This window comes from Cherax quadricarinatus, chromosome 1, assembly GCF_038502225.1.
Source record: "Cherax quadricarinatus isolate ZL_2023a chromosome 1, ASM3850222v1, whole genome shotgun sequence".
NCBI lineage: Eukaryota > Metazoa > Arthropoda > Malacostraca > Decapoda > Parastacidae > Cherax > Cherax quadricarinatus.
Window position 1 is genome coordinate 65,489,785 of NC_091292.1, and position 23,804 is coordinate 65,513,588.

General features: G+C 40.0%; 1 long non-coding RNA gene across 1 annotated transcript in view; it reads left to right on the plus strand.

The window, feature by feature from the left end:
• The first annotated feature begins 8,123 nt into the window (after positions 1 to 8,123).
• LOC138852872 (uncharacterized) overlaps positions 8,124 to 23,804 on the plus strand; it is a 66,026-nt gene continuing 50,345 nt past the window's right edge. Inside the window, exon 1 of the long non-coding RNA XR_011392147.1 lies at positions 8,124 to 8,331. This is a non-coding gene — a long non-coding RNA (uncharacterized lncRNA). The remainder of the gene's footprint in view (positions 8,332 to 23,804) is intronic.

The following is a 23,804-nucleotide window of genomic DNA, read 5'->3' on the forward strand; positions in this document are numbered from 1 at the left end:
CAATTTTATAAACATGATTTAGCTTCAGTTGTTTCACTCTGTCTTCAACATTCAGCATATCCAACTGCTGTAATTCATTCTGGCCTATATGCTCACTTGGACCCAGGCCCAGGATGAATCTTACAATTTTGTTCTGGGTGATTTGCAGTCTATCTTTCAGTTTTTTTTTTTTGTCAAGACAGAGTACCATGAAGAGCAAGCGTAATCCATATGACACTGCATAAGGGCTAGACATACGTAGGGTCCTGCGAGCCTCAGTAGGTAGACACTGTGCTTGTCTATACAGGAACTTCAGTCTGGCATTCGCTTTCTTTACTACACTGTTCCCTATCAATTCTCCTGACACGCATGGGTCAAAGGGGATTCCCGGATATTTTACTGATGAAATCAAAGTGATGGGCTCCCCATTACACTGGACATTAAAATTATTTACCCTTCTCAGTTTGCTTCATGCCAAAGAGAATGGCTTCAGTTTTCCCGAGGTGTAATGATAGTTTGTTGTCTACTAACCATTTGCTGCAGGACACCAGTTCCAGTGTTAATACATTAGATATATCTTGTGGGTCTTTACACTAACAGAGCACTGTCATCTGCAGTCAGTAGGAGTTTGCACTTAAGAACATAAGAACATAAAAAAGAAGGAACACTGCAGCAGGCCTACTGGCCCATGCGAGGCAGGTCCAAGTCTCCTAAAGGCTTAAGCCACTTAAGACACTAATAGGCATGTCATTGACATAACATAAGAATAATAAAAGACCCAGAATACTACCTTGGGGAACTCCACATGCTATCGGCAGGGGTTCTGACTTGGACCATTTACAAAGTCACACTAACAAGAGTTCCGAGTTATGACCAGAACTTTGGTAAGTTGGGGAAGGAAGAAGAATGGAAATATGGGCAAAGGGTGGGTGGGGGGAGGGGTGGTGGGGAACTAACGGTATGTGGCCTCACCACTTTGGTGCATTTTAATATAAGTGTGTGTGTGTGAGATGTGAGATGATCAAGTACTCTGTTGATCTAGATAGACAGCTAATTTTGTACCTACATAGAGCGCTGTCAGTTCCAATTGTGGTGCTGTTCTGATCTTCAAGGGTGCTACCCTGGCCTTTGAAGTAACTAGTGTACTTCCTTCAGCATTACTCATGTAAGCTACAGCGCCATAACCTCTGGCTGACGCATTACAGAACACATGTAATGTGTACTTGTTTCCCTCTTGACCCATTTTTTCTGGGAAATTTAATTTGATGAAGTTGTTTAAACTCCTTGGATATTTCATCCCATGCTTGACTCATTTCTAAAGGCAAGTTCTCATCCCATCCAATTTTGAGTTTCCATGCATCTTGCACAAGTATTTTACCTTTTATGGTAATTGGTGAGACGAGTCCTAGAGGATCAAAACATTGTGATACCTCTGACAGTAAACTACGTTTGGTGAGTGTACTGCATGATTTATTGTTTATCCTTTTGAGACTCAAAGTGTCTTCCTGTGTGTTCCAATTAAGTCCCAGCATATTGTTGCAATCAGAAATTTCAGTTTCAGGGAAATCTTCTTTGATAAGTTTCCTTAATTGCTTTGAATTAGTATTCCACATCCTTAGAGGCATATTTGTTTCTTTCATCTCCTTGTTAGCTTCTCTGTATAAGGATTTCAAATCCTCCTCTTTATTCACATTAACTTGAAGATTGTCCACATAGAAACTTTTCTTCAAGATTTCTTTGAAGGGACTTTCAAATTTCTTCAAATGTGTATTTAGAGTAGCTTCTAATAAGAATGGAGAGGATGTTGCACCAAATAATATTGATTTGAAACGATAAGTTTTCACAGGACTTTGAGGATTATGTGGATTTTCAGGCCACAAGAATCGAGTACAATCTCTATCTATTTCTTGTAGTCCTACTCTTAAGAAAGCTTTGGAAATATCAACCGTGTAGGCATATGGCTTTGTGCGAAATTTCATAAGCACGTCTCCAAGTTTCTCAGTTAGTGAGGGTCCGGTCATCAGACAATCATTAAGACTTGCTACATCTTTATTTCCCCTCAAGGAAGGTTCCTTGATGTTGGTGAGGGGCTCTTGATTTAGGGAATTGGATCTGTGCTCCAGTTCCCCGAATTAAGCCTGAATGCCTTCCACATCCCCCCCAGGCGCTGTATAATCCTCCGGGTTTAGCGCTTCCCCCTTGATTATAATAAATAATAATACATCTTTATTTGCACTTGCGCTGCAATTATATACAACACGTAGTGGAGTGGTTTCAGAATCTTTTCTGACTCCATGGTGCGGAAGATAATGAGCTTCAGTCTTCAACTTATCTTTGACTACTTCCTCAATGAATTTATTGTCCAACTGTTCTTGTATGATATTATCATAGACAGTGAGTAGCTCTGGATTCTTCCTGAGCTCATGTAGTTGTGCTTTCATCTGTCCGAAAGCCATGCGATAATTGCTAGGCAGATGTGGTGGATTTAATTTCCATGGTAACCTAACCCAATACTGTCCATCTTTATATATGACAGTGTCCAAATATTGGTTATAAGTCTGAGACTCTTGTGGGCTTGGTTTATTTACATCAATACCTATCACATCTAAATCCCACAACTTATCAACTGGTTCATTCATTTCTTCCAGTAATGATAATTTTTGCTGTGGTACATGATCAGTGGTTATTCTTGTAACTAGTACATTTTCCACTGAATCAATATCAGCTTCTTTCCCACTTTGAGAGGGAATGGGACCACATATCATGTGGCCTCCTGCTGTTTGCAGCAAGTGAACATCATGTTTACTTACTATATTTTGCACAAAACAGTGATAATAATCACTTCCAATGATTAAATCAATTGGACTAATTGTGTCCGTCTGTATGTCGGGACAGGCTAACTTGACCTTAGCTGCTTTCAGTGCTGCAACTGTTTCTTTTAATCCCTGGATCTGCACAGACTTAGGCAAATCATCTACTACAACAGCTTCTACTGTCGTTTTCCTGTTTCCTAGACTAACAGTGATTCTGGCTAGGTCATATGTCTGTTTACCAGAATTGTGGAAAAAAACAGCTATATCTAACTGTACTTTGGCATAGGGTTGTTTATTCAGTTTCTTTAACACTTTTCTTCTTATGAAGGACCTTTGTGAGCCTTGATCAAATAATGTTAGCACATTGGTTTTGTGTAATTTATTAGATAATTCAACTTGAGCTATCGGGAGAGCTGTTGCTTTAAACTTATCTCTCACATTTAATGCTGTTGCATGTTGACTTTCTGATTCTGTGGAAGCCTTCTGTTGTTAAGCAAAATTATTTGGGCATAATGCTGTATGATGCATACCCTTGCATTTAAAACACTTCTTCAGTGAGCATTTTCCTCCCTTGTGTTCACCTAAACACTTGATGCACCTTTTCAGCTGATGAACACGTTGTTTACGTGCCTCCATTGATGTGTATTGACTACAATACTGTGCCCAATGTGTTCCATCACAAAGTAGACATTTTGGAGTACGTTCAAGTGTGACAGTTTGTTTACTGTCTGTTGTATTTACAGCTTGATAAATGCCTATATGGGATTTCCCATTCTGTGGTTTAATGGGAGTAGGTATACTCTTTTTATACTGAGTTGAAAGTTTATTATCCACGAGATTTGTGGATTTTTCATCTTGTCTCGTTGCTTGCATGCATGAAACTGTTTGTAAACCATTGCTAATTTCTTCACAAGTGAAATAGCGATTATTGAACATAATATTTAATCGTTCAATAGTTTGTGGTGACAACTTATCCTGTACAATACCACTGATAAACCAATCACATTGTCTTAGGTCATATTTAGCACCTAGAGATCTGAGACTATTGTCTATTGTGATTCTAAATGCCTGTAAATCTGAAAAACAATGTTTGGGTGGCTTCAAGCTTGATATTAAGACTGCATGTCTAACTCTGGCCTTGTCAGCATCAAAGTAATTGTCTGCTAAGACACGTAAGGCTATTTGATAATTGCCTTTAACCACCGGAAATGACTTAATCAGTTCATAGGGTTCTCCCTTCACAAGGCATTTAAGATAATTGAACTTAGCAATCTCATTTATGTCAGTTCGTGAATTGACTATGGATTGAAAACCACTAATGAATTCTTCATAATTATGACCTTGGAAAATAGGTAATGACAATGTAGGTAAGCTTGGTAATGGGACACTTGTTGTTGTTACAGGTGTAACAGGTGTTTGACCACTAGTTACAGTAGGTCTCTGTGACAGAGTTTTACAGCAAATAGCTTGTACTCCAGTCCACCTTAATTGTTGATTACTAAAAGTATCCAAAACATTTTTAATTTCATCCTCAGATGGATCTGATTCAAGAAAATCCTTTTCATAATGTGTATAGTCTGAATTAATTATTTCCAGACGTTGTGCAAGTAATTCAAATTTGTCCTCATGATCATCAAAATCTATGTTTGTATCTTGAGTTAATCCTATACAGACTGAAATTAGATTTTCTGATTGTATAATCTTAGTCTGTAAAGACTGAAACTGAGTTTTCAAACAAGCCATTTTAAAGGTATACTGAAAATTCTAGCACCACACTTAGAGAGTTTAAAAAACACTGTACTGTTATAAACAGCTGAGTTTTTGTTGTGTTTAAGTCAGCAAAAATCGAGTCAGACACTACTGACCTACTAAGCTTAACCTCAGGGTCAATGACCATGAAGGGTACAGAGTACATATGGCTGGTGTTTATGGCTTGAGTTTGCTGTGTCAGCCCGACCACGATGATTAATAGTAAATAACAATGTTATACACTTCATTCACCATACACTATAAATGTCACTGTATAACTGTAAATCACACGAGAATATTACTTACACATATATAAATGTCAATGTTGATATAACAGGTATATCTATAAGAAACTTAAACACAATCTCGTCTCTTAATCACTGTCTATAAATATTATAAACACTATGTGTATATACACTTAGAGAAATCGAACATCAGTTGGGTTGTTGTTGTCGTCAGCATTTCTCGAGCTTGGAGTAGTGGATGCCGGGTGCCATCCCCTGTTTTCTTGTTGGGTGAGTCACCCAGCTCCCGTTTTCTTTGGGTGAATGCTGGGTGAGTGCCTGTTTTCTTTTGGCTGCCCATTCTCTGTGATTGACTCTGGAGGGACTCATATATACTGATTGTATTGTAAAACACTAGTTTTACAGCTTTTTTTTGAAGGACTTTGGCTCGTAAGCATATTTCATTCACTGAATGCTGACAAAATTACGTACTTGTGTGGACTCAAAAGTCCGCACCTCACTGCCGACTATAGGTTGATTACAAACTCCTTGGGACACAAGAACTGTGCAGTCCCCCGTACTACAAGAAATCTATAACCCACCTTGCTCTTGAAGCGTGAGCTATGGTGTTCTTTACACCCTCGACAGGTATCGATGACTTGATAGAAGCTGAAGGGTCCTTGGATGTCCACGTCTTCCACAGTATAGGAACACACACACTGGTACACTATGTTCTACAAGATTTGTCTTTATTGTTCACAATCTTATCACTGAAGAAGCTGATCACACTTCTCTGTAAGTGTTTATTGTGTTTTGTGAGACACTTTGTTCACACTAACGCACATATCGTTCTTTGTTGGCTATCCTGGTATCAGTGTCACTCTTGGTAGAGTCAAAAGTAATCTAAAAATGCCACAACGCCCACGCCATCGCCGTCACTGCCCCTAGCATATAAAGGAAAAGCTGACCTAGTACCTTTTGCTTCCTTACCACTTCCTCGATGAAGCAAAGCAGAATGTTTGATTCTTGCTGTCTTAAGCATAGACAACAATGTACACTATCTTTACCATGGTAATAAAGTGGGAGCAGAATTTTCCTTAATTGTCCTGCTAAGGTAAGAGATGGGCTGTCTTTTATTAAAATACACTTTGCAACACTGGAGTCTTGCATGGAGCGGCGGTCGCTTGACCACACGTCGCATACTGGTACTGCATCTGGGATCAATTACTTGCTGTAGCAGTAAACAAGAGGCTTGCCCCTTCTGAGATGGCTGGGCCCCTCTGGGCTGAAAGGGGCTGAAGGGGGCTAATACCCCCCTCCTGGAGAAAATTTCTCCACATATCCTGTGTGATGGAGGTTACCAGGAAACTATCCTTTGTGATGGAGTTTACAAGGAAAACTATCCTGTGTGATGGAGGCTTCCAGGAAAACTATCCTGTGTGGTGCAGTTTATCAGGAAAACCATCCTATGTGAGGGAGGATGCAAGGAAAATTATCCCGTGTGATGGAGTCTACCAGGAAAACTATCCTGGGTGATAGAAGCTATCAGGAAAATTATCCTGTATGATTGAGGCTACCAGGAAAATTATCCTGTGTGATTGAGGCTACCAGGAAACTTATCCTGTGTGATGGAGGCTACCAGGAAAACTATTCTGTGTGATGGAGTATTCCAGGAAAATTATACTGTATGATGGAGGCTCTATCAGGAAAACTATCCTGTGTCATGGAGTATACCAGGAAAACTATTCTGTGTGATGGAGGGTACCAGGAAAACTATCTTTTGTAATGGAGTCCACCAGGAGAACGGTTTTGTGTGAAGGAATCTACCGGGAAAACTATCCTGTGTGATGGTGGCTACCAGGAAAATATCCTGTGATGGAGGCTACCAGAAAAACTATCCTCTATGATGGAAACTACCAGGAAAATTATCCTGTATGATGGAGGCTACCAGGAAAACTATCCTGTGTGTGGAGGCTACCAGGAAAACTATCCTGTGTGATGGAGGCTTCCAGGAAAACTATCTTGTGTGATGGAATCTACAAGGAAAGCTATCCTGTGTGATGGCGGCTACCTGGAAAACCATCCTGTGTGAGATTATTATTATTATAATCAAAAAGAAGCGCTAAGCCACAAGGGCTATACAGCATCCTGTGTGAGAGTCTACCAGGAAAACTATCCTGTGTGATGGAATCTACGAGGAAAACTATCCTTTGTGATGGAGACCACCAGGAAAACTATCCTGTGAGAGTCTACCAGAAAAATTATCCTGTGCAATGGAGTCTACCAGGAAAACTATCCTGTGTGATGGAATCTACGAGGAAAGCTATCCTGTGTGGTGGAGGCTACCAGGAAAACTACCCTGTGTGATGGAGTCTACTAGGAAAACTATCCTGTGTGATGGAATCTACAAGGAAAGCTATCCTGTGTGATGGAGGCTACCAGGAAAACTATCCTGTGTGATGGAGTCTACCGGGAAAACTATCCTGTTGATAGAGTCTACCAGAAAAACTATCATATATGATGGATGCTACCAGGAAAACTATCCTGTGTGAGAGTCTACCATGAAGACTATCCTGTGTGATGGAATCTACCAGGAAAACTATCCTGTGTGATGGAGGCTACCAGGAAAGTTATCCTGTGTGATGGAGTCTACCAGGAAAACTATCCTGTTTGATGGAGGCTACCTGGAAAACTATCCTGTTTGATGGAGGCTACCTGGAAAACTATCCTGTGTGATGGAGGCTACATGGAAAACTATCCTGTGTGTTGGAGGCTACCAGGAAAATTGTCGTGTGATGAAGGCTACCAGGAAAATTATTATGTGATGGAGGCTACCAAGAAAATTATCGTGTGATGGAGACTACCAGGAAATTTATCATGTGATTGAGGCTACCAGGAAAATTATCGTGTGATTGAGGCTACCAGGAAAACCAGTTGTGTGGTTTTAGTGTAAATTAAGATAACACTTGTTCAGTAAGTTTACTCAGGTATTCAGTTTATTCATACATAGTAGTACATGTGAACAATGTTAAATTTATCAGGGTAATAATAGCACTGATGTTGTACTTTGTTTTCATATTTAGATACTACAAACTAATTTCGAAGAAACATATACATGAAAGTAAAGTTGTAGGAATATTCATGTATAAAATGTCTTTGTTTGGTGTGGTGCTTACTGGTATTTCCAGGAATGCTGTACACGAACGATTATTGCTGCACAGGTCCAGAACCTGAACGAGTCCAGACAGACGACTGGAGGTGTCATGTTACGTAATGTCTTTTTAATATAACACAGTATATACGCTTAGTTTTGTACTATGGTGAATAACAACAGTACGTTGGTCATTTTGTATATGCTTAGTAAAGTTGAATATCTTGATGAACACATAACACTGATAGAATATATAACAGTGTAATGCAGTACTTAGCACCCGGGTGAGGCTGGAGCGCTCCTCGACACACAAGGACTGGCAGAAGCAACCTGTACACTAGAAGGGTAACTGGCTGCTGCTGCTGAGTGCTGCTGCCGCCTGCTGCTGCGGCCTGCTGAGCGCTGCTGAGGTTTGGTAAGTGTTGGTGCTGCCTGTTAAGTGCTGTTGCTACCTGGTAAATGTTATTTCTTCCTGGTAGGCGCAGTTGCTCCCAGGTAAGGGCTGTTGTTTCTGGTTCATGGTTTTGCTAAGTGCTGTTGCTGCCTTGTTAAGAGTAGGTCTGAGTGCTCCTGCTGCTAGCTAAATATTGTTGGTTTCTGCATAGTGTTGCTACATTCTAAGTGCTGCTTTTCTAGCAAACAATGATGTTGCCTGGTAAGTACTGTTTTTTATCAAGTATTACTGTTTTATAACAAGAGCTGCTTTTCTTTAAATGGTGCTGTTTTTATACTTAAGTGTTGCAGTTTCTTAACAAATAACTTTTTTAACGTGTGGCTTAATAACAAACATTCCTGTTGTCAGCAAGTATTGATCCTTTAAGTAAGTGATGCTGTTTTTAAGCAAGTGATGCTACTTTTAGCAAATGTTGCTTCTTTTAGCAGGTGTTGCTACTTTAACCCTAAAATTGTCCAAGCATCTAAGTTCACATGCTTAGTGCTCCAAAAGTAGATCTACGTTTTTTTTTACATATTTTCAAATATAACAAAAAAATGTAGATCAAAGTTTTTTTTTACACATTCAGTTAAAAAAAAAAAAGATTACATTTTTTTACATACTTTCAAATGTTGAAAAAACGTAGATCTACGTTTGGACAGTTTAAGCCTTAAGGGTTAAGCAAGTGTTCTACTTTTAACAATTGTTACATTTAAGTGTTGCTACTTTTAACAATTGTTGTTACATTTAAGAAGTGTTGCTACTTTTAACAAGTGTTGTTACTTAAAAAGTATTGCTGCTTAACAAGTATTCCTACTTTAGCAAGTATTCCTACATTTAACAAGTGCTGCTACCTTTAAAAATTTTGCCACTTCTGCTACTTTTAACAAGAGTTGCTTATCTTAATTAAGAAGTGTTCCTTTTAAGAGGTGTTAAAAGATAAGATTTTGTTCGGATCTTTAACCCAGAGGGTTAGCCACCCAGGTCGTTTTCAGAAGAGAAACATGTAAAGTGAACACTAACAAGAAGAAACTCTCTAGCTAGAAGTAACATGTTTGTTTACCCACTACATGTGTTGCTCCTTTTAACAGGTGTTTTAAAAATTGTTGCTTTTAACAAGTGTTATCTTTAACAAGTGTTATCACTTTTAACAAGTGTTATCACTTTTAACAAGTGTTTATCACTTTTAACAAGTGTTGATGTTTTAACAAGTGTTGATACTTTCAACAAGTGTTGCCTTCCTAAGTGTTGTTACTTTTAACAAGTGTTGCATTTTAATGCAAGTGTTGCTGTTTTAAAATATGTTACTTTTATTTTTACTTTTAACAACCTCTTTTAGCAAGTTTTTATGAATGCTTATTATGTGAGTTTGAGGTTTACAGGGTATTACCTGAATTATTATGTGCAAGTAATCTGGGTAACATAAGTAGGATTTAAGTCACAGTAGGTCGCCGAACTGTAACTCCCTCGATGCCCACTTGTTCACCACTCTCACTAAAAGCTAGACCTGACATTAAATTAATTACAATATTAAAACCTGCTTTGGTAAATTAAAATTATGGACTGTATATGATTACACTTGCTGGGTACACAGAAGAAATTTGTATTATCACTTACCATTTAATTACTGGCCAGCTAGAGATCTAAATGCAAGGACTAATGGTGCACTTCAATATGAGTAATGGTTGTATCCCTCATCTTCCGCCATCCAAATTTCCTGTCCCAATTCTTCAGCAAGGGACATTTAATTTAATAATTTTATTTAATATCTTTATTTCTACAAGTACGTGTACAAGGTATACAGGCCTAGCTGACATCAGTGACAAACTACTCTATAGAAAGCCGCTTGTTATGCAGAGCATTTCGGGCAAATTGGGTCAGATTTGTCCCAGGATGCAACACCAGTCGACGAACACCCAGGTACCTATTTTATACTGATGGGTGAACATAGACAACCGGTGTAAAGAAACACACCCAATCTTTCTACCCTCGTTGGGAGTCGAACCCAGACACTTGCCGTGTGAAGTGAAAGCTTTAGCATTCCTATTACAAATTCAGGCCGAAACCACCCAGTTTGGCTCGGAAGACGCAGAATTATTAGCAGAGCTTTTCGTGACAACCAGTGTTCACAAATTTCAAAATGGCGTCCTCACCAGCGTCACTCAGCAGCTGTTCTACAACCCCCTTCACTTAAAATTTCTCGATCGTTTCAAACAGCATTACATTTTAATTTGTAATTACAGTAGACCGTTATTTAACACCGTAGTTACGCTCCTGAAAACACCTTGTTAGGTAAAACCGTGTTAGATGAACTAAAGAACTTATTGAGAGCCCCCAAAAAGACAAACAACTTTTTTTTTAGGCCTCCACATCTTACAAAAATAAAAGTGAATAGGTAGTTATAGTTCATTGTTGTGATGTATTATGTTGTTTTTACTGCTTAAGACTACAAATGTAACAGAAATAATAGTATTTCTTACCTTAAATTGTGGGTGCTGGTGTTTGTGGATGATTGTGAAGAGAGTGTAGAGTTATGCTGTGGCCTTACTGGTTTGAGGTGGATGGTAGAGGTTCTGGTACTGAAGTTGATGGTTGTACTGGAGTGTCTAACTTTGTTATTCAGTCAATCAAGTCATTCAGTAAGTCAGCCAAGTCATTAAGTCAATCAAGTCGTTCAGTAAGTCAGTCAAGTGATTCAGTAAGCCAGTCAAGTGATTCAGTAAGCCAGTCAAGTGATTCAGTAAGTCAGTCAAGTGATTCAGTAAGTCAGTCAATTGATTCAGTCAGTCAAGTCGTTCTGTAATTCAGTCAAGTCCATCAGTAAATCAGTAAAGTTGCTCAGTAAGTCAGTAAAGTTCAGTAAGTCAGTCACGTTATTCAGTAAGTCAAGTCATTCAGTAAGTCAAGACATTCAGTAAGTCAAGTCATTCAGTAAGTCAGTAAAGTTATTCAGTAAGTCATTAAAGTCATTTAGTCAGTCAAGTGACTCAGTAAGTCAGTCAAGTGACTCAGTAAGTCAGTCAAGTGACTCAGTAAGTCAGTCAAGTGACTCAGTAAGTCAGTCAAGTGACTCAGTAAGTCAGTCAAGTGACTCAGTAAGTCAGTCAAGTGATTCAGTAAGTCAGTCAAGTGACTCAGTAAGTCAGTCAAGTGACTCAGTAAGTCAGTCAAGTGATTCAGTAAGTCAGTCAAGTGACTCAGTAAGTCAGTAAAGTCATTTAGTCAGTCAAGTGACTCAGTAAGTCAGTCAAGTGACTCAGTAAGTCAGTCAAGTGATTCAGTAAGTCAGTCAAATGATTCAGTAAGTCAGTCAAGTAGTTCTGTAATTCATTCAAGCCATTCAGTAAATCAGCCAGGTTGTTCAGTAAGTAAAGTTGTTCAGTAAGTCAAGTCATTCAGTAAATCAGTCAAGTCATTCAGTAAGTCAGTCAATTCATTCAATAAGACATTCAGTAAGTCAGTCAAGTCATTCAGTAAGTCAGTCAAGTCATTCAGTAAGTCAGTCAAGTCATTCAGTAAGTCAGTCAAGTCATTCAGTAAGTCAATCAAGTCATTCAGTAAGTCAAGTCGTTCAATAAGTCAGTCAAGTCATTCAGTAAGTCAGTCAAGTCATTTAGTAAGTCAATCAAGTCGTTCAGTAAGTCAAGTGATTCAGTAAGCAAAGTGATTAAGTCAAGTTGTTCTGTAATTCAGTCAAGTCCTTCAGTAAATCAGTCAAGTTGTTCAGTGTCAGTAAAGTTGCTTAGTTAGTCAAGTCAGTAAGTCATTAAGTCAGTCAAGTCATTCAGTAAGTCAGTCAAGTCATTCAGTAAGTCAGTCAAGTCATTCAGTAAGTCAGTCAAGTCATTCAGTAAGTCAGTCAAGTCATTCAGTAAGTCATTCAGTAAGTCAGTCAAGTCGTTCAGTAAATCAGTCAAGTCATTCAGTAAGTCAAGTGATTCAGTAAGTCAGTCAACTGATTCAGTAAGTCAGTCAAGTCGTTCTGTAATTCAGTCAAGTCGTTCAATCAGCCAAGTTCAGTAAGTCAGTCAAGTCATTCAGTAAGTCAGTCAAGACATTCAATAAGTCATTCAGTAAGTCATTCAGTAAGTCAGTCAAGTCATTCAGTAAGTCAGTCAAGTCATTCAGTAAGTCAACTCACTCAGTATGTCAGTCATTCAGTAAGCTGTCAGTCAGTCAGTCACTAAGTCAGTTATACAAACTTATGTTTACCTCCTTTGTGTACAAAATAACACTTCATTATGGCCACAAGATGTCTTGTTTAATATCTTTGTTTCCTTTGTTAATTCTAAGACTTACATGTTTACACCTTTTCTTGCACTTTGAGGGGTAAATCGAGCGGGCTCAGCGCGAACGAAAAATTTTGTCGAAAAATTCACAAATTGAGTTAATCTTATAGAAAAATAGCTTAACTCTCTGGCAACACAATGATACAAGAATCATTGTTCTACGACATTCCTACAAGGAATTATGGTCATTTAAAACACCTAGGGGGACGTCACCACACGCGGCAGGTGTGCTCACCTGTCGTCAAGTTTCTTTTTTTTCGTGTATTTATTGTATTATTCTTTCTAAGATAATAATTGACGATTTAGCATCATAATACAGTGGGTGGGACTTATCCATAGACTTTCAGCCAACCAGGAACCTCCTGGCACCATTTTGCTGACATCATGGAAAATTCCAGTCTCCGGATGGCCGGGGAATATGCTTCAATATAACGCTATTATAGCTTCTACAGCTTATTTATCTATCACAATTGATCTAATATGGCATAATAAACAATATAAACAACAAAGAAATATGGTAAATACTCCAGAATGATAGACTTAAAGCCTTAAATCTCCACTCTCTGGAGAGGCGTAGAATGAGGGGAGATATCATTGAAGTGTATAAGTGGATGACAGGCATAAACAAGGGAGATATTAATAAAGTACTGAGGGTGTCGAACCAGGTAAGAACCAGAAATAATGGATATAAGTTGGATAAATTTAGATTTAGAAAGGACATAGGTAAGTACTGGTTTTCTAACAGAGTTGTAGATGCGTGGAACAGTCTTCCAAGTGGGGTGATAGAGGCTAGGACCTTGGGTAGCTTTGAGAAGAGACTGGACAAATATATGTGTGGAAATTTATTTGGTCCCTAAAGTTCCACAGGACAGATCCAGCATGGCCGTACGGGACGGCTGAGCTGGGCGGCCCTTAAAATCCTCCCAAACAAACAGCATTCTCTCTCGTTGGCATGGATTGTTGGTAAGGTTATTTAATTTATAGATTTACTCTTCAGGGAATGAGTAGGTAGTTTTACTGTTAGTATATTAATATTAGGTTTACTAAGGCAACTGTAGATAATAATGTAGACCTAAGACCTTAACATAGGTAGTAATAGGCCGATAATGTAGGCAAACACTAGGATAAGTTAGCTAGGGAGAACTGGCAGCCCTAGCTTGAATGACGAGGCGTGGGTCACAAAGACAGAATAGCGTCCTTCTTAAGACAGACACCATCTGGACAAGACGTGCCGTGATCAGCAGACGGGTGTCTTCACATCTGAGACCGGGGGAAATCTGGTAGAGGCACCTCGATGTACCATAGATGACCTCCTCCGTCAGGCCCATACAGTAAGACAAGACCTTCACCTCAGGAATTAAGGCTCCCGGTTGCACGTGGTTTCTGAGGGGAAGTCCAAAGGGGCTAAAGCTAAGCTTAGAGAAGTGAAGATCAGGATATATGCTGCAACACCAAGTAAGTTAGTCCTTTATACGTGCATGCAGGCGAGGTTTTCTTGTAACATCAATCATTTGTGAAAATCTGTACTATAAGCCACTTGTGAGGCTGAGGTACCCACCTCAGAGCTCGGTGTCAACAGAGTTTGCCAGGGTAGGCGACTCACTTGGAGGCAGTCCACACAAATTTTCACATGAGTGGGAGGGGCTGGGTTTGATTGGTGTCATGGGATACGGGAGTTATTTCTTGGGTAGCGGGTAGCTTTAGGTAGAGGTCGTTTTGATAAGGACCTGCCTCGTATGGGCCAGTAGGCCTTCTGCAGTGTTCCTACATTCTTATGTTCTTATATACTTCCAGCGCTCCCACTGGAATATAATATTTAACTTGACTCAAGAAATCGTAATGACACGATTGCAAACAAACCATACCCCAAACCATACCCCCGGCCGGGATTGAACCTGCGGTCATAGTCTCAAAACTGTGACCGCGGGTTCAATCCCGGCCGGGGGTATGGTTTATAATATTTACATAGTCAGGGATGGCTTCCATTCTCCTTCTTTCACCTCCAGGGTCCTTATATTAAAGAAAACGAACATGAGTAACTATGATATACACTGGTAATGCTGAGAAAAATGCTATTTTCTCGAAAAAAAAAAAAAAATCGGTGGTCCTGCTGTTTCGCGGATTATCTCAGAAGTAAGTTATTCACATATATAAGACAGTGTTTTCGTTAATAATAGCAGGAATCCAATGAAATTCACAGAGAACATAAAGGAAAGATTGTTTTACAAGCTGGTGAGTAGTCAACTGAGATATCATAATTTGTTTTTTATTTTTGTGAGGGCAAAAGTCAGATATTTGGCTGAATGTCAAAACCATACAAACTTTATTTTTTTTAAGAATGAAGAAAGGATAAATTACAGTTCTGGCAATTGTTATAAATACAGTTTAGCATTGTTTTATGCGTAGATAATGCCAAAACAGCTTCTCCAAGTCCCATTACGAAAATACAGTTCAATATGTATGATTATTAGTAAATAAGTTTTTCTCAGTTTTTTTTTGAGCTATCTTATTGGAACTTGGTCACATTACTATTGAAAGGTGCTTCTTTACGTACAAAAAAAATGAAAGAAATCGAACGAAAAATAAATTATTATTATTATTATTATTATTATTATTATTATTATAATCAAAGTGGAAGTGCTAAACCAGGAGGATTATACAGCGCCTGGGGTGGAGGGAGATGTGAAAGGCATTCAGGCTTAATTTGGGGAACTGGAGCACAGATCCAATTCCCTAAATCAAGAGCCCCTCACCAACATCAAGGAACCTTCCTTGAGGGGACGAAAAATAAAGAAGTTTAGGTGCGAGTGCAACTTTTCCCCTTGAGCAACACTGGTATGCTTACTGGGTGTCATGATTGCTTGGTACATACAAGATATAGCAATTAAAAGATCAAAACACAATTCACAATCACATGCTTGTAGCAGAGAAGTTGGATTGGAAACACATGAAGTACGTATGAATGCGTTAATGATGGGGTGGTGTCGGGGGGGGGGGCTGGGGACGGCTGGAGGTCTCCCCAGCTGAACCACAACAAGGCCGCCGCTTGAGGAATGTGCCAATGTGCCGCAGTTCTTCAGTCTTCAATCATGCTATGCCCAAATCGGGACAAATAATCTTGTGTTAAATAACAGTCTACTGTATAATATTTTTCAAATTTAAGCATGCTAAATTTAGGAAAATTCAAAATTTTCCAGACAAGTAGTACTTAAAACGATAATTTTTATCGTGTTACTTTTAACAGGTGCCATTTGTGGAAAATTTTATAGGGGTGATTACTTGTACATACCTCAACATTGCATGCATACCAGTAATCTCCTTGGGAGACAACTATATTGTTTACTGTAGTCACCCGTGTAGACATGTGAGAAAACTTAACCACCTCTGGTCACTGCAGGTGGCCCCTCGACCCTCACAATCTTATCCATATCTATCCGAGACCAGTACGGCACTACTAATTAATTGTGGACTGTATAGATTATATTAGTTTATCGAAATGAAGGGGGGGGGGTAGGTTACACATGGATATATCCATCAAGGAAAAACACTTGTACATAATCCCACCACTTACCAGATATTCTCTGGTGGTCACTTGATGTGGCTGGATCTCCCATAATCTATACAATGATCGACACCATGCCTAACCCTTCTAGGGTAGGGTAGGTGCCTGAGCCCGAGCCTTTAGCTCATAAGACTGTCGTTCCCATTAGCCCCCTTGGGGCGGGGATGGCAGACCAGAGAGGCCTAGCTTGTGGCTAGGTCTGGGGACAGTTGGTCCCAAAGATGAGGAGGTACTTGTGCCTCCTCCCATGGGAGACTTAGGTCTCAGACACTCCCTAAAGAGGGAGCCAAGGCCGGGCCACCACTTGGAAAAGGCCCGGGCCGGGAAAATACCGGCTAATCTTTAATAATAATAATCTATACAATTAAAACATACCTAACTGGCCAGTATCAGTCTGTTATAACTAGAAAGGTTACTTAACTGTGGGTGATTGATGTTCCTTATTTCCTCCATTCACCATCTCATTTCGATGTCCTACTACACTGACGCGGTTCTTATTCCAGCAGGGTGAGGTATCGGTTGGTTTGTTAGGTTTTAGAAATCGTGACTCAATAAACTTCCTCGGGACAGGAACAACGTGGTCTAGCATGTTCACTCGGAACACGGCGACTTATTTCACTTCACGCATTCTCTTAACTTAGCTTTAGTATCCTTAATTACATTACAATTCACAAGACGATTTAATGTCTCATAATTATTATACACATTAGAGATCACTCCATTAAGATCTGAGACCGATGAGTGATGATTCAACCAAGGGTAATTTTCCCCGGGACACAGTCCATGGCGACGCGCCAGCCACCACCGGTCCAACCCTTATTCACTCATTTTACCACTATTACGGTGGTCCCGTAAATCACCTTCCCTCTCTCTCCACCAGGGACAGTTACGACCCTTCTTATTATGAAATGAGGCCTATATTAATCCTTAGGGACACTTCTTATTATGAAATGAGGGCTATATTAATCCTTAGGCCGCCGTGAACACCAATTTCCTGGTTCCATGCTTTCCCAGCCTCCTCACTACATTCAAAAAACTGTGCCTCCTCGTGCCCCAGCTCGACCTATACCCCCACACATCTGCGCAGGCGCAGCGGGAACCCAGTTGGTTCCATTCAAAATACAAATACATTTTGACCCAAATCAACACATTAAACACTTATTAGGCACTACAGCTTTGGAAATTAAATATTTTCCACACTGCGGCTGGGCGGTGGAAGAAGTCTAACACTGGGCGGAAGTCCTTGTTAGACGGCTGGGCGGAAGTCCTTGTTAGACGACTTAAATTGCATCTTCCTCCAGGAGAGGATTCCAGCCCTCTCTAGATTGCGCTGCTGTTTTCCTAGTGGGTCTTACTACAATTTCTTCTTGCATTACTCGGTCAGTGTCTTCAATATCACTCCTGTCACTTTCACTTATATTTCCATCTGCACTGGATTGAACACCATTTAATTCTAAGGGAATTAATTTATTAATGGTATGCAAACTTTCCTGACCATGACACAACACTTTGACGTTTCTGAAAACACCTTGTGCATCTGGGTATAATGTAACTACCTTGCCCAGAGGCCACAATGTTCGATGTTGTTCAGTATCAATTAACACAATGTCACCTGGTTGAATGTTCTGTCGGTTTACTGCCTCTGGCGCACCATAAAAGTGTTCACGCAGTGTAAGAAGATATTCTTTAAACTCAACATGGTCACATTATTGTAATCCTCATCACTTCCCTCCAGATTATCTCTATAGATAGGTGCAGCTTCTAACCTTTGTCCACATATTAGGTGAGAGGGAGTCAGGATCTCGCTCATGTATGACAGAGAGCGATTGTTTACCCGATTCTCTGCCTCCACCAACACTGCACGGAATTCCTCCAAATAAATTCTCTTCCTGTGTAGCACCTTACGAAGACATCTTTTCACTGTACCTATCATTCTTTCGTACAGTCCTCCCTGCCAAGGGGCTCTGGGAGTAATAAATTTTCAGACACACCCTCGCTGGGTCAACAAAGACTGTACATCATCACTCTTATTTAATTCCATTAAGTGTTGAGCACCCGCTACAAAATTGGTGGCATTATCTGAGATCATCAATCTTGGACAGGATCTCCTAGCTGCAAATTTCCGGAACAGCTGTATGAACTGTTCTGAGCCACTTCTAGATGAACAGCCCTAGTAGCTGTACAAGTAAATAGACATACACCTTCAAGGGAACACCATCTGAAGTACCTGTTAAAATGATTGGCCCACTATAGTCCACTCCGGTCACTGGTTCTGGCGTCCACCCGGCGACATATTACACACAACTTGATAACCCTTTTTACACTTTGCCGTCCTTGTGGAATCCAGAAGGTTTCCCGAATACAGTTTAAGGTATCCTGTACCCCACCATGCATCATGTTATTATGGGCATTAAAGACAATCAAGGTTGTCCGGTGGTGAGTTTTGGGCAGTAAGATAGGGTGCTTAGCATATTCCCCCAATTCAGCATTTTGTAACCTGCCTCTGCACCTAATTACATCATCCTCTAAATACAGCCCCAGCTTTTCTATTATTGAGCCTTTCACAATTTTTCTGTCCATCAGTAATTTAATCTCATCCCTGTAGGTTTCTTCTTGTACCCTCTGTAGCCAGTATTTCAGGGGATGGGGAAAATTATATGAGATATTCATCTTACTTATAAATTTAAACACTAACCTTATCACTCTAATCAGCTTGGGTAAGGAAGAATACCTATTCATGTCAATGGCTAAGGAGGGACTACTGACTGGAGCGGTGCTCACCGTAATTTCGACAGGAGCAATATGTGCCTTTTGCACTGGCCAGTTAATTTTGTCCACCAGCCAACTTGGCCCTTTAAACCACGATGAAGCACTCACAAATTTTTCATAAGTCAAGCCTCGAGACAAGAAGTCAGCCGAATTCTCGCCACCAGGAATGTAATTAAAGGTTAACATATGCTGACACAAACTGTCATATTTATCCTGCATTTGATTGATTTCATTGACTCTGTTTTGTACATACACATGTACATACACAATCTTACTGTTACCATTACGAATCCATTGTAAGGATACCTCGTTGTCAGACCAAATTACGTTGTCGCTGATATTTAACTCTTGCAATTTATTTCTTATATAATTGGCTAATTTGACACCTACATAAATGGCCGTTAATTCCAACTGAGGTAAGGTACGTGATTTGATTGGAGCCAACTTAGCCTTAGACATAAGAGAAATTGCACTATTACATTGAAGAAAAGCGACTGCTCCATATGCTAATTTCGAAGCATCGCAAAAAAATGTGGAGTACATTTTCTCCATTTGACTGGCCACATTACGTGGGAACTCCAACATTGGTAATTTTACATATTCACCTATTAGTTCTTCCCACCTTTCAACAAATTCCTTAGGTAGGTTTTCATCCCAAGCAAACTTAAGCTTCCATGCTTCTTGTATCAACAGTTTTCCTTTTATGGTAAGTGGGGACACAAAGCCTAGTGGATCGAAGCATTTTGAAACTTCCGCAAGTAAGACTCTCTTGGTTAATTTATTGGGCATGCTGTAGTAATTAAACTTTAACGATAACAAGTCTCTCTCTGTGTCCCAAGTCACTCCCAGCACATTACTATATTTAGACACTTCAACTCCAGGGTTGTCTTTATTTATTTGAGCCCTTAAACTGGACGAATTACTGTTCCATTCCCTCAGGGGCATATTTGCACCTTGCATTATTTCATTAGCCCCTTCATATATGCTCATTAGTTCCTCTTCAGTAGACGTCACCCCCAGGAAATTGTCCACATAAAATTGTTTACCCATTACTCCACTCAGTGGACCACCCCTACGCTTAAGGTGTGCATTTATCGTTGCCTGGAGTAGGAACGGACTGGAGGTAGCACCAAACAAAACCTGAAGCGAAAAGTCTTCAGGGGACTAAGTGGGTCACTAGGATTCTCGGGCCATAAGAACCTAGTGCAATCCCGGTCAGCCTCCTGCAGACCCACTCTCAGGAAAGCTTTACTTATGTCTGCCGTGAAGGCATAGTTCTTAACCCTGAAGTTTAATAACATGTCTCCCAGTTTTTCCGTCGACGACGGACCTGACATCAAACAGTCATTCAAACTAGGTACATTTTTGTTATTCCTGTCACTACAATTAAACACAATCCTCAGAGGAGTGGTCTTAGAATCCTTCTTCACTCAGTCATGTGGCAAATAGTGACCATAAATCTGGGCTTGCTCGGGAGGCTCCTCCTCTATGAATTTATTATATAACTGTTCATTAATTATATCATCGTAAGCAGTCAACAGTTCTGGTTTCTTGCTCAGTTCGTGGAGCTGAGCCTTTAATTGTCCACACACCATCAGGTAATTAGTTGGTAGGTCTGGATGGTTCAGCTTCCACAGAAGTCTCACCCAGTATTGTCCAGATTCAAATTTAACATCCTTCTGGTATTGTTCTTGAGTAAAGGAATCATCTGGACTTTCTTCATTTACATTGATCCCTATGCTGTCCAATTCCCATAATTTATACACAGGTTCAACTTCATCCTCTATTGAAGTATATTTATACTGGGGTGATATTTCATGAGTAAGACACACCGTAACTGTATTTATGGCTTCTTCCAGTCATTCATTATCAGTAAGAGGAATCCTGCCATACATCACGTGACCTCCTGCGGTCCTTAGAAGGGTGACTCCGCATTTCTTTGTCATACCCTTTACAAAGGTGGCATAATGGTCGCTACCTATCAAAATATCTATTGGCCCCACAGAATCATTATTTACACCAGAAGGTACCAAATTTACCTTACTTGAAAGCCTTTCAGTAGCGTTACCAAGCCCTATTGTAGATATTTTTTCTGGGAGCCTATCCACAATTACGGCATTAATACGTTTTCTCTCATTGCCCAGCCTGACAGTTACATAAACAGTGTCATATGACTGGGCCTTCTTATTCGAGAGAAAGCCAAATAACTTGAGTATAGCAGGACCTCCCATTTGTACCTTCATCCCATTAAGGCAATTACTTTTATGAAGGTACCTTGTGATCCCTGATCCAGTAATGCTGTTACAGTTTTGGATTTACGCGGTTTATCATTAATCACCACTTCCAACACAGGTAGAGCTACCTCAGCTAGGCCATCATTACCGACATTAGCTGCAATCTTTATGTTGGCTACTGTTGTGTCCCGGTTATTATCACTATCAGTACTATTGTTACCATCAATATGATTAGATCTGCCCTTGCACATAGCTATGTGGTGTCTTCCCTTGTTACACTGATAACAATGGTGCAAGTTAGCATGGCAATCCCTTACATTATGATTTCCTAGACACCTGATACATCTAGCAAGCTCTTCCAATCTTTCTACTTTAACATCCCATGAATTATAGGCATTACAGTTCTTAGAGAAATGAGTACCGTTGCAGAAGATACAATCTCTCCTTTCTTTGCCTGACCTTTTATCAACTGGGCTACCCTTATTGTGGTACTTCCTCCTCTTGCTTTGATGTGGAAGACCACTATTACTGGCCCCTGTCACTTGATATGTGCCTATGTAACCCGTTTAGTAGGTGACTTATGATTATTGATATTGGGATAAAGTTTCCTTTTGTGGAACTTGACAGGTGCACTGGGGTCTGTAGACGTGGTATTCCTAGAGGTAATGGGTTGGCTGGTCTGCAGTTGGACAAGTAGCTCCTGCAGGCCCACTCTTATTTCTTCCAACCCGAAGTAACCCTTGTGATATCTGTTAGATAGCCACTATACTGTCTTGTGGTTCAATTTATTCTGAATCAAGGCACTCAACAACCACTCTGCTCCCTCCAGATCATATTTATTACTCAAGGTCTTAAGAGTGCTTTCTAGTTTGATCCTAAATTGCTGTAAGCTGTTGCTGTTGTGATCTGGAGTCTTCAAACTAGCCAAATTAGCAACTAGATCCAGCCTACTTTGCTCCAAGTTACTGTAAGTGACCTCCAACAAGTCAACTGCCTCACTATAGGAGTCATCTACATTTGGGAATGCTTGTATGAGAACATGCACATCTCCCCTTGTCCCTTTAAATAGCATAATTTGGTAACACTTGCAATATCACTCCTGTCATGTACGACTGCTTTAAAGATAGACCAAAACTCCTCCCAGTTTTCTCCCGGATTAAACACAGGCATGCATAATTCTGGGAGTTTTGGTAGACTCCTCTGATTTTCCTTACTAGGTTGACCAACAACATTGTTTACACCCTTTACCTTCTCTAAAGCCTTAGTTTTGCAGGACACAATGTTGTCCTCCACTTCATAATATTGATCCAGCAGCCGCTCCCTTTCAGCATCTGCACAATTCACCAGAAGATCGCTCTCACAGTCCTTATACCACAATTTATATGACTCATATCTACTTTCTAAGGCATCTAGGTGTAGCTTTAATTCATCAGGGTTTACTGTTTCTTGTCTCATTAACTCCATACACTTGTATGATTTAGTAACATGACCCTTCCGAGCTTGTAGTGACGCTTTCTTTGCTTTGGCATCCATGGACTTGCCAGCCGCACTAACTTCCTCAGACCCAGCCATGGTTAGGGAATTAATAATCACCAATTATACAACTTAAGTAGACACTTTGTGTGAGTAATTCTTGCACTTTACTTTTGTATAAATCCTAGCCACCCATGTGCTAGTAATTAATTGGGCTAATTATCATCCACCACACGACCGATTAAATTTGTGTACCCTATACCCACTTTCTTCAGTCACTTAATTATTAAGTAATTAATTCAATAAATTTTTCACTGATTGCATCTGGTTCGGGAAGGACCAGCAGGCAGATGTGGAAAATTTTATAGGGGTGATTACTTGTACATACCTCAACATTGCATGCATACGAGTAATCTCCTTGGGAGACAACTATATTGTTTACCGTAGTCACCTCCTTGGGAGACAACAACTATATTGTTTACCGTAGTCACCCGTGTAGACATGTGAGAAAACTTAACCACCTCTGGTCACTGCAAGTGGCCCCTCGACCCTCACAATCTTATCCATATCTATCCAAGACCAGTATAAATTGGGTAGCACCCTCAAGTACGGCACTACTAATTAATTGTGGACTCTATAGATTATATTAGTTTAACGGAATGAAGGGGGGGGGGTAGGTTACACATGGATATATCCATCAAGGAAAAACACTTGTACATAATCCCACCACTTACCAGATATTCTCTGGTGGTCACTTGATGTAGCTGGATCACCCATAACCTATCCAATTAAAACATACCTAACTGGCCAGTATCAGTCTGTTATAACTAGAAAGGTTACTTAACTGTGGGTGATTGATGCTCCTTATTTCCTCCATTAACCATCTAATTTTGATGCCCTGCTACACCGACATGGTTCTTATTCCAGCAGGACGAGGTATTCGTTGGTTTGTCTGGTTTAGAAGTCGTGACTCGATAAACTTTACTTTCCTTGGGACGGGAGCAACGTGTTCTAGCGTGTTCTCTCCGAGCAAGGCGACTTATTTCACTTCACGCATTCTCTTAACTTAGCTTTAGTATCATTAATTACATTACAATTCACAAGACGATTTAATGTCTCATAATTATT